Here is a 12,793-nt window from a genome sequence, read left to right as displayed (position 1 = left end):
AAGCTGTTTTTTAAATTATATAGAACAAAAAAAGGTATTATTAAAAAGGTGTTAATTCGATAGGAGACAAAAGACATTCAAGTCTCCATCATCATCTGTCTAGTTTTTCTATTGTTATTGAAAGAAGGGTATTGAAGTCTTCACTATATTTGTTGAATTATCTATTACTCCTCTTTAATTCTGTCACTTTCTGCTTCATGTATTTGAGGGCCTCATGATAAGTCCGTATGTGTTTATTTTCATGATGGACTCGCCTTTTATTATAATAAAATGTCTTTTTTATACTTTAGTAACATTTCTTTGCCTCAAAGTCTATTTTGTCTGCTGTTGGTATAGGCACTCTAGCTCTATCTGGGCTACTGATTGCATGGAATATCTTTCCTTGCATTTGTTTATTTTCAACATATTTATACCTATGAATTTAAAGTGTGTAACTTGTAGAAGTATATAAGCAGATCATTTTCTATCCATTCTGTCAAGCTCTATCTTTTCATTGGAGTCTTTAATCCACCTAATTTAATGTAAATCTGAGCAAGTAGAATTTATACCTACAATTTGCTATTTGTTTTCTGTATCTCTTATGTTCTCTCCCAATCCTTCTCTTACTGTGCCTTTTAATTAAGTAGATATTTTATAGAGTATCATTTTAATCTTTTTGTATTTTTACTTGTTTTTTATTGTGGTTATTTGTCCTTGGGATTATGATGAATATCTTGACTTGTAACAAACTTGTTTGGATTGATATTAACTTAAATCAATAGTACACAAAAACACTGCCTCCATATAACTCTGTTTCCTCCTTGCTTTTTCATATTGTTGTTGCCATAAAAATTACTTCTTTATGTATGGGATGTACACCATCACATATTTATAATCATTGTTTTATGCAGCTGTATCTAAAATCAGAGAAGAGAAACAAAAGAGCTATGAACACAAAACATATTTATACTGTCTTTCATATTTACCTAGGTAGTTACTTACAGGTGCCATCTCTTTATGGATTCATGTTACTATCTACTCTTTTTTTTTTTTAAATCCAATTCCTGGGGTCCTATTCTCAGTTACTTTAAACAATATTAGTAACTCAATTACTAACACAACTTAAAGTTTTTCTACCGCCATTTGTTGAAAAGCCTCTTTTTTCCTCATTAAATAGCCTTGGAAATCTTGTCAAAAATTTATCTATGCTCTTTTTTATTTCACCTAAAAAATTCCCTTGGTATTTTTTGTAGGGCAAATTTTATAGCAAAAAAAATCTGATTTTTTAAATTGAATAATGCATTGATTTATCTTTCATTTTCACAATATGTTTTTACTGGAAATAGAATTCTTGGTTGAAAGTTTTTTCTTAGCTGGGCTTGGTGGCACATCTCGGTAATTCCAGCACTTTGGGAGGCCGAAAAGAGTGGACTGCCTGAGCCCATGGGTTTGAGACCCACCCAGGGCATTGACAAGACCTCGTCTCTACAATAAATAAAAAATTAGCCCGGCATGGTAACACACAGCTGTAGTTCTGGCTACCTGAAAGGCTGAGGCAGAAGGATCACCAGAGCCCAGCAGGTCGAGGTTGTGGTGGCCGGGAGTGTGCCACTGCACTCCAGCCTGGGCGACAGAGTGAGACTCCAACTCAAAAAAAAGAAAGTTTTTTCTTTCAGCACTTTGAAAATATGTCATTCCTCTGCCTTCTATATTTCATGTTTTCTGCTGATAAATCAGCTATTCATATGATTGAGGATTTTTTGCATGCAATGAGTTGGTTCTCTCTAGCTGTTTTCAAGATTATCTCTGTGTTTGGTTTTCAATAGTTTGATTATGATATGTCTAGATTATGAAGTGTTTAAGAATGTGGATTATTAGATTTTATCCTACGTGCGATTTGTTAAGCTTTATGAATGTGTAGATCAATGATTTTCATCTAATTTGAGAAGTTTTCCATCCATTATATCTTTGAACATTCTTTCTGTTCCTTTCTTTCCTCTCTCCTTCTAGGATATCCATTTTGCATATGATGGTATATTTGTTAATTCACAAGATTCTGATGATTATCTCATTTTTCCTATTCTTTTGCTGTTGTTGCTCAAATTCTTAGACAGGACAAATTCAACTGAACTGTATCTTAAAGTTCTTTGTTTCTTTCTTCCATCTTCTCAATTTTGCTGTTATAACCCATTCATGAATTTTCCATTTTCATTATTGGAATTTTAAACTCTAGAATCTATATTTGGTTACTTTCTATATACACATCTTTATTAATATTCTTTTTTAAAATTTTTATTATTTTATTTTAAAGATGTGGAGTACAATTCAGGATTAGGTATACAAGTGTCATCGTACAGGCAAAGTTTGAGCCTCCCTTTGGTCTTTATTAGTGTTCTTTATTTGATGAGATATTCTTGTATTTTCTTTAAGTTCTTTGGACATGCTTTCCTTTATTGCACTGAACATATGTAAAATAACTGGTTTAAAGTCTTGGTCTAGTAAACCCAAAGTCTGGACTTTCTTAGGACAGTTTCTATTGATTGTGAATATGTTTTTCCCCCTGTGTAACGCCCATATATGCTTATTTCCTTGCATATCTCATGTATTTTTCTTAAAAACTAGACATTTTAAATGGTATAATGTGACAATTCTGGAAAGCATCTCCATCTGTGGATTTGTTGTTTTTGCTGCTATTTATTTAGTAACTTTTGTGAAAAAAAAATTCTGTAGTTTATATATTTTCTGCTGTATGTGGCCACTAAAGTCTCTGTTTTGTTAGCTTATTGGCCAGCCAATAATGAAACAAATTTTCTTAAGTTCCTGGAATTAATGACTCTCCCAGTCTTTGCTAATGGGCTGCATGTGTATGCATTGGAGCACACTGTAAACACACAACCAGGCAGTTAACAACTCTGCTTTGTCATTAAGTGCCTATACACAGACAGCCTCAAAGTCAGTCAGAGGTGAGAAGTTAGGGACTTCTTAGATTTTCCTGAGCATGTGCACAACCTTACTATGCTTTTTGGAGCTTTTCAAAGAAGCTGTGGACATCTAATTCCCCAGCCTTTCCTTTTAATCTTTTTTATTAGTTTACCCTCTTCCCCAACTGATATCCACTGCCTCAGGCAGCTTCAAGGTTAAGCAATTATTTCTCAATTTTCAACAAATGCACCCTGAGAAAAGGGATTTCTGGGTTAGGAAAGCTGTAGATTAGGTCAAATAAAGATAGTCTTGCAAGTGGAGTCTTCTACTGAACCATCAGACAGATCATATATTGATAATTCTCTGACAATGCAACTCTGAGGAGCTCTAACCCTGTTATCTCTACATCAGTGACTGATAGCTTTCACTGTGATTGCAGACTTTCAGGATTACCAGGGAGCTGTAGATGGGAGAAGGAAATAGGTCAAGTTAAAATGTCACAGAGATCACTACACTTACCAACAATCAGCCTATTTTTAAAAAATAAATTCTCCCCAGATTGCTACAAGCCTTTAGTTAATTTTCAAAGTTATGAAAAAATTGCTTCTGGCAAATTTTGGCAGTTTTCTTCCTGCTTTTATGGGGGAAATAATCTTTAGAAGTCCTTATTCCACCATTTTTACTCATGTACCTCAAGCACTGATATCTGAAAGCCCTTCATGGGCTTTGGTTGCATGGTTGCATGTTTCTGATTAACAACCACAGTTTAGGAATTTCCTATTAAAATTTAGTGCAGACATAAGAATATTTGTTCTTCCTCCCAAATGTCATAAAAATGATCAAGAAATTTGTTAATGCATAAATCCACACGTATAAAAAAAGTAAGAGGAGACAACATCAACAATAATTTGGAATCTGAAAAATAAATGGACAAGTAATAATGGCTTGGCAGAGTCTGCAAAGTGCAAATGTAAGTCAACAGAGGAAGCTGAAACAAAGCGCATAAAGGCTCACAAACTGAAAGGAACAGGTAACTGTTACAGTAGAACTGTAGACAGTACTAAAACAGGAGGACTGACATCAAGTCTTTATAAGAATATTTAAAAGCTCAAGTACTCTCACATGTACAACTGACAACTGCTCCTCCTTCGCCTGGCAGAATATTATAATTTTATTCTCTGGAAAAGTCAGACCACAATGACTCTGACAAATACAGGTACAGCTAGAACATAAGTAATATACTACAAATAGAGATAGAGTTGAGAGCATATGACCTCACCTCACCCCCCAGCTCATCCCTTATCTTGGTTCTCAGAACTCTAATTGCCAGGATCATTCTGCGCAAGTAGTACACAAGGAAATTTTATCTGGGAAGCCTGATCGGTGCAAGAGAAAAGACCCAATCATGCTAAGGTTCACAAAATACCTTCCTGGCTATGTAGGCATTGTGTTATAATTGCCTACAGTGTTCAGTACAGTAACACACTGGACAGGTTGTAGCCTAGGATCAATAGGCTGCACCACAGATCCTAGGTGTACAGTAGCCTCTACCATATAATGGACCACATATGGGTTTGTATACTCTATGATGTTTGCACAAAGATGAAATCACCTAATAAAGCATTTCTAGTCATTAAAGTAACACAAGACTATATAGTACTTTCCTCAGTTGTATGAGTTGTTCTAGCAAATTATCAAAACTGAGGGGGGTTGTAGGATATCTCGAATTTGAAGACAACCTGCAGAAGTGCAAACAACCTGGGGACTCCACTTGTGCCTGGGGTCTGAAGTTAGGTCAGTATTGTTGAGGACTTTGCCCTTCAGCTTGTAGAACCTTTAACTTGTAGAAACTTTAACTTGTAGAACTCCAGGTAGTGTCAGAATTAAACTGGACTGATGTCAGAGAATTGTTGACAAAAGGCAACTATGCAAGAATATACCAGTTTGAGAGCTGCACGTAGGCCTAGGAAGTCTGGGTGCGGTGGCTCACACCTGTAATCCCAGCATTGTGGAAGGCCAAGACCGGAGGATCACTTGAAGCCAAGAGTTCAAGACTGGCATGGGCAACATAGCAAGACCCTATCTCTACAAATTTTTTTTTAAATTAGTAATTCCTATAGTCCCAGCTACTTGGGAGGCTAGAATAGGAGGATCACTTAAGCCTGGTAGGTGGAGGCTACAGTGAGCCATGATCATGCCACTGTACTCTAGCCTAGGTAACAAAGTGAGAGCAAATGCCAAAAAATAAAAAAATAAGAGTAGGAAACAATTAATTTTCTAGTAGGAGGACAAAATACTTCAAAATACATCTCCAAGAACATGAAAGATACAAATCCATATGTATCTGAACATAAGCAGAGAACTGTACATATCTACTGGAGAATTTGTGGATAAAATAGTGATTATTACATAACCAATTCAACAACTGGTAAAAGATAATATTAACTCTAAAGAAAACTGACAGATTAATAGTCTACTACAAGGCTCAGATATGAGTTAGTGATTTTATATATTTTAATATAAACATGGTATATTAATTTAACCAAAAATGATGATGTGATTTCACTAAGAGAATGTGGGAACAGAAGATATGTGTGACTTATGTGTGGTGGAGGTGGACAGTGATGGAGAATTGAATCTTCACCTTCAGTATTGTGAAGTCCTTAAATACTGAACGTGACTAAAGCAAAAGTGGCAACATAAGCATTTTATTTAGAGATACGTGTGTAAATCTCAAAGAAATGGATAAGAGAGTTAAAACTGGTTGTCTATGAGAAATGTAAATGGAAGGTGAGGTACAAAAAGCCTCATAGAACTATGTTTTTAAACTATGAGCACTTTTATTAATATTTTTACATTAATAAAAATAGGAAATGTTTAAAGTATCACTGATAACTAGAGTACTGTGATGTTATCACAGAAATTGCTACTATTTCAAAGAACAGGATACAAGAGGTGTGGTGGCTTTCCTGAGCTCACTAAATTCCTGAAGGTCTCATCTCATTTTTAAGTGTTGTTCTTACGATTCCAAATCTGTTTCTCTGAATTGTCCCACTAGTAACTCAAAAATAAGTAAAGTGATTCGTTATCATGGGAGTGGAAAAGACTAATTCTGCTGAGAAGAGACTTGGAAGTCTCTCTGTGGACACCATCATTTGAACTGGACCTTGAGCAACCTGAAGCTTTCCATTCCACCAGGAGAAGTGCCAGAGCTCCTCCCTCTTCTTCTGTTGCCACTAACTGGCTTCCTCCAGGTCTGGGCTGGGTGAGGACAGAGCTCAGTGACAAACACTGCCCAACTCCTGGGGAAGGGATTTCCTGGGCCTACACTCTTTGAAAGCTGTCTATAGTCCTTCTGTGCAATGGTGGATCCACCACTACAAGCACCGTGGATTTGGGCCAGCTTTGGTATCCAATTAAGAGAATAAGGAGAAAAATGACAGCACATCTGACAGGGTTGCCCCAAGGACTGAATGAGATAACATGCTTACTGGCAACAAAGCATGGGCACCAGCCACTGCCGCCGTGCATCCCACCTTCCTCTTGGGATGAGAGTCCCAAGTTCTCATGGCCCACAGTGCTTCCCCGGACAGGCCACCCTGCCTATCACCCCTTGCTGTGTGTGCTCATCCTGCGGCCACAGGCTCTGTCCTCCCCCAGACTCTGTTGTTGCTGCAGGAGGCAGCAATGCCCTCACACCTCCTTGAAGCCTGCCTCCCTCCCAGGCCAGCTGCAGATGGTTTTCCTAGATGAGCCTCCATTCGAGCAAGACACAGTGCTGGGTCCACTGCTAATATCTGCCTGCTGTAGTTTTTCCCATCGTACCATTTGTCTGCCTATTTATTTACTTTTGTTTGAGTATTTGTGATTTAAGACTATCTCTTGAAAGTGGCATGTAGCTGAAACTTTCTAAATGGAATCTGGGTTTCAATTCACAACATGGTGATTATAGATAAGCCTGGGCTTGTTTCTGTTGTCACTAAGCGTGGCCTGTTTTCCAGTCTTTTGTTGGGTTTACTAAGACCATTTATTAGCTTTACTATATTGTTCGATTTTCTTTGTTCCATTATTTTTCTTCAAGGCTTACAAGTTTTATATCCTATTTATCTTCTTACAGTAGTTATTTACAATTTTTGAAAACACATAACTTTTTCTTTTCTATATATGCCTGTTTTTTAAATGAGGTCTAAAATTTGGGGTATAGATTCCTGTTAGTGTTTCAGGGATTGTTTGACAATTGACACTTAATTAGGCATAATGCCAAATTTTCCAAACTCTGATGAATTGTATTTCTTATACTCCACTTACTCTGCTTAGAGCCTGGTTTATTTTTGCATAATTGGAACACATTATTCTAGCAATTCTGTCAGATAATTTGTGGGTGGTAAACTTTGAGTCCTTGCATATTTGAGAACACTTTTTAAATTTTCCACTTTGCTTTGCTGAGATCCTAGGATAATAATTAGTCTCTCATCTGAGCTTATAGCTCTCCTATAGTATTCTATATATGCTTCTTTTCTTGTACTTGGTGTGCTGGCGTTGAAGTACACTGTGGGTCTTTTACATCTAAGTCTCATGTCTTCCTTCAATGCTAGAAGCTTCTTTTAAAACAAACATCATTTCCCTTCACATGTACTTCCCATTTGCTCAGTTTTCTCCTTTTGAATTTTCTATCAGACTCAAGTCAGAATTGCTCCCAATATCTCCTGTCAGTCAGTGGTTTCCAAATATAATTTCCCACTGATGTGCTCCTTAACAAAAGCAGATCCCAGTCTGTGGTGGGAGGTACATACAGAAGTCTGGGACAACTTATTTTATTTTGTACCAGAAAATATAAAAAGCTATCAAAGATCATGATAACCACAGCAAAAGGATGCAAATGCCAACCTGAAAGTTCAAGTACCAGAAAAGAGAACAACTGCAATGAAGTAAAACACAGCAATGCCAATAAATAAATAATTTGAAATGAAAGGGATATCTCATCCATCACCTATTTAAATATCTTGAATATTGCATAATACTATTTTTTTTTAAGTGAACAAATAAAAAGATCCTAAAGAGATAAAAATACAAGAGAGATCTTGGTTCAAGTCCTAAAATGTCCTCTACCTAGACAGGATTGTCATAATAATTTAACACCATCTCACATGATCATCAGAGACAAATAAGTGAAAGGGCTTTGAAAACGTTTAAGTCATATACATACAGATGATATTATTTTAAGGATCTTTTCAAATACAGACAGTGAGCTAGGCACCCAGAGTCACACAACCAAAGCTACCTATTAGTAGGGAATTCAGACTCTGAACCCCAGCCCACATCCACGGTCCTTTCCACATCTCCTGGCAGATTCAAAGTAAGGTCAGAAGAAGACTCACTTTCCTCCGAATGAGTGCCATTTCTCAAACAGGTGCAATCTTCCCCATCCAGACAAAGCTACACCATGTATCCTGCTCTGCTGCTCATTTTCTCTATTTGAAACTAAGTTTCAAGCACTTTAAAAGTATTTTTGTCTAATTCAGTGTGTTTTTCAAGCGATATTTGGAAAAATTCAGGAAGCCAGGGGAGAGCCGCCTTGTGCCGACACATCAATGACCAGCTGCTTCTCGCTGCTGCAAAACACCCCCAGAAAGGAAAAATTTCCCATCATGAATATTCCTTTTCCGTTTCTACTTTAATCCAATGACCATAATTTTCCTTGTCAAAGACAATGAAGGTGCCATCTGTACACTGCTGTTTTAAAGCACGCCTGATGGTTACTGTCAAAGGGTTGTCCTGGACCACGGGCATTAACTGCTTATGAAACAGGATGGAGGATCCCAACTGCCCTGACTCCATGAGAGGGAAAGGGAGGCAAGGAGGAACTAACTCCCTGCAGCCACAGATCATCTTCAGCTGCATGACTTTCAGCCCCAGTGCACAGGAAGCTGGAACTAAATGCCTCTCATTCCTGGGAACTTGAGTCAGCACAGAACACTCTCTGGTCTAATGACTGAGAGAAAGGCTTCTGATGTAGTTTCTATTTAGTCTGGAGTTGTCAAAAACAAGAGCAATAGTATAAAATAGCAAGGAAGTGTCCAGGCCAGATGTGGAGAGAGTTTCCAGCTTTAAATATTCCAGACTGCCTGAAATTTACCTAGCTTAAGAAAAAATATAAACATCTACACATGTGTGTGTGTATTCTGTCTTCCAATTGTCTATGGGATGTGATCCTGAAGAATAACTAAATAACTACAAACACCTGAATATTTGCAAATATCAGGAGTCTATGGACAGTGTTACTCATTTTTATTGATATGTTATTTGATTATTCTTTAATTTCCAATCAATAAATTTTTGTATGTAGATCTTTGATCTACAGACATATTAGCAAATGTAAAAGACTGTCCTAAATAATTCAGTCACAAATTTGCTGAGTAACATTTTCTTTAAAATTTTGAAAGTAACAGTTTTTATTTTAAAAGGTAAACTTCATGATGCTTTTAAATGTTGTTTTTAAAAATAATGCTTTTAAAGCTTTTGCCAATTGATTTCAAAATCTATAACACGTTTCATTTAATATAAAGTAGAGGTTTTTCAAGTTAACATAACAAAATGTCCATTACCTAATAAAGACTGTCCTTAAAATCAGTGCAGAAAGAGTTTGATTTGCTAGGATACTTTGGAAATTTGTATTTTTATTTTCCTTCAGAGTTAGACTATAAGCGTTTAAAAAATCCATCTCCATTTCATCCATGAATCACCAACTTTCATCATCAGACCCTACTCTGAGGGATATACTGTCTTTCCTAATAAACACACTGCTCAGTGAAGTAAGCAGGAGATGGTTGGCCTGAGTCTGTCTCTGTACTTTGGGTTCCTACATAACAAAAGCAACCTAACTTAGAAAGTAAACAAACTGACACCTAACTTAAACGCATAACAAGTTACTGGGGCTTTTCACAACCCCTTCTTTACTGTGTGCCAACATTCTTAAATATTAAAAATGTCCATAGCTCATATATTTTTCCATGTTATACAAACATTAAATAATCGATACGTCCATCTGGGCACAGGCATAGTGGATAATACAATGTCCAAATGTACTATGGTTCCACAATCACGCACTCATTACACCAACAACCCTTTCATAGCTCTTGGCAAAAAAAAAAAAAAAAATTAATCATTAGCCAAGATTTCCATAAAGCTGCTTAAAAGCACGACATTTTAAACTACACACAAAACATTAACTGTAGATGGATTATAAATATAAATATGAGAGGTAAAACAACAATCACAAAAAGCCTCTAAAACAACAATAAAAAGCCTCTAAAACAACAACAAAAATCCTCTAAAAGGAAATATAGGAAAATATCTTCACAAACTTGAGGAAGGAAAAGACTTTTTTTTTTTTTTTTTTTGAGTTGGAGTCTCACTGTGTTACCCAGAATGGAGTGCAGTGGCTGCTCCCAGCCACCACAGCCTCGACTTGCTGGGCTCCGGTGATCCTTCCACCTCACCCTTCCAAGTAGCTGGAACTACAGGCACACGCTACCATGCCCAGCTCATTTTTGATTTATTGTAGAGATGAGGTCTCGCCAAGTTGCCCAGGTGGGTCTCGAACTCGCGGGCTTAGGCAATCCACTCACCTCAGCCTCCCAAAGGTGTGGGATTACAGACTGAGGCACAGAGCCCGGCTGGAAAAGACTTTTTAAATATAACACCGAAGCACTAAACATAGAATAGGAGATTTATAAATTGGGCCACACTAAAATTTAGAATTTCTGCTCTCCAAAAGGCGCTATTAATCCCTAAGTACATTATACTTCAATTAAAAGTTTACAAGTAAAAGAATATTAAAAAATGTAAAACAAGCTAAAGAGTTCAAGAAGATATTTGCAAAACATGTAACTGACTGCTGTGCTTTGAATGTTTCTCCCCTCCAAAACTCTTGTTGAAATGTAATTGTCATGAGGGTGGTATTGGGAGATGGGACATTTAAGAGGTGATTAGGTGGGAATGGCTCCATCCTTGGGAATGAACTGATGCAGGTATCACAGGAGTGGGTCATCCTGCCTTTCTCTCTCACGTCACTCTGCCACCGTATGATGCCTTCCATTATGTTATGACAGCAAGAAGGCCCTGATAGATGACAGCATCTTGGTGCTAGACTTCTCAGCCTCCAGAACCATAAGAAATATATTCTTTTTTTTTTTTTTTCCATAAATTATCCAGTCTTAGGCATTCTGTTGTAGCCGCACAAAATGAACTAAGGGCTCATGTTCATAATATGAAAAAACTCATACAAATCAATAAAGAAAAACAATCAAAACACACACACACACACACACACACACACACAACACAACACACAAAGGGAAAAATAAGCAAGAGCTATGAACAGACATTTCTCAAAAGAAGATAACAAAATGAGCCGGGCTCGGTGGCTCAGCCTGTAATCCCGCGCTTTGGGAGGCTGAGGTGAGTGGATTGCCTGAGTCCGTGGGTTTGAGACTCACCTGGGCAACTTGGCGAGACCTCATCTCTACAATAAATCAAAAAATTAGCCGGGCGTGGTAGTGCGTGCCTGTAATTCCAGCTACTTGGAAGGCTGAGGCAGAAGGATCGCTGAAGCCCAGCAGGTCGAGGCTGCAGTGGCCGGGAGTAGCCACTGCACTCCAGTCTGGGTGACAGAGTGAGACTCCAACAAAAAAAAAAAGAAGATACCAAAATGAAAAATAAAAATGCCCCCAATTTATTATTGTGTGTAGGTGTGTATATTAACTGATGGGGTAAAGGACAAACTATCACAAAGTCAGCATAAAAATGCACAAATTTTTCTGTTTCTTTAGGTCTTCATTTCCAAAGGCTCCCGTGTCATGTAAAACTTATATTAAATACAATTGTATGATTTTAAAAAAAACACATCTTTACAATTCAAAAAATTCTACTTTGTTATGCTTTACTAAATAAAATTAAAGCTTATCTGTACAAGCAATTAAAACATGATACATAGCAAGCATTTCCAGGAATTTTCATTTTAAACTTTTAAAATAGTCAAAAACTGAGCAGTTTAAAAGTACCTTTTGAAGTGAACATTGTTTCTAAATGAGATCCTGGTGATGGAGGGAGAGGCAGTGCCTACCCTAAAGCATACTGGTCTGGAGTTAATGGAACTCCAGGTACTGCTAATAAAAATCACAAGGAAACATCACTCCACACCCAACCAAAATGGCAAACTTAATAGACAGAAAATACCAAGTGTTAGTACATAGAACAAGAATTTGCATACACTGCTGGTGGGATTGTTGGTTGCCATAACCATTTTGAAAATTGTTTGGCATCATCTGGAAAAGTTAAACTATGCCACCCTATGACCTAGGAAGTCTATTTCTGTGTATAGACTAGACATAAATGCATATATTTATGCATCTGAAGATATGCACAATAAGAATATTCATAACAGTGTTTCTATAATAGACAAAATTTGGATGCAACCTACATATCCACCAATTAATAATAAATCTTATTTTAGTCATACTATTACAAAGTAGAACTACAGGCAACAATGTAAGTGACTCAAAAAAACTAAAACTGAACAAAAAAAAAGGCAGACACAAAAGAATACATACTGTGTGCTTAGGCGATTCCTTTTGTATAAAGCTCCAGAGAAGGGCAGAACCAGAATCTAGTGTTTGAAGTAAGGTTAACAGTTTTGCTCTGGAGGAGAGAAGAAGAGCTGTGTTGGGTATTGATACCTTATATGGGTTCACTTTAAGGTAACTCATGGAGTTGGTTCTGATTGAGTTGGTTTTATAGTATATCTATTATACTAAAGTCTAAAGTTTTGAATTGGGGTTAAGAATTAGGATTAAGAATAATTTCCAAAATGAGGCATGTGTGTCTCTATGAC

This window comes from Carlito syrichta, unplaced genomic scaffold, assembly GCF_000164805.1.
Source record: "Carlito syrichta isolate Samal-C Ts95f unplaced genomic scaffold, Tarsius_syrichta-2.0.1 Scaffold303363, whole genome shotgun sequence".
In the NCBI taxonomy this organism is placed as follows: Eukaryota; Metazoa; Chordata; class Mammalia; order Primates; family Tarsiidae; genus Carlito; species Carlito syrichta.
The sequence above is the reverse complement of the archived record's forward strand: the minus strand, read 5'-3'. Positions refer to the sequence as shown.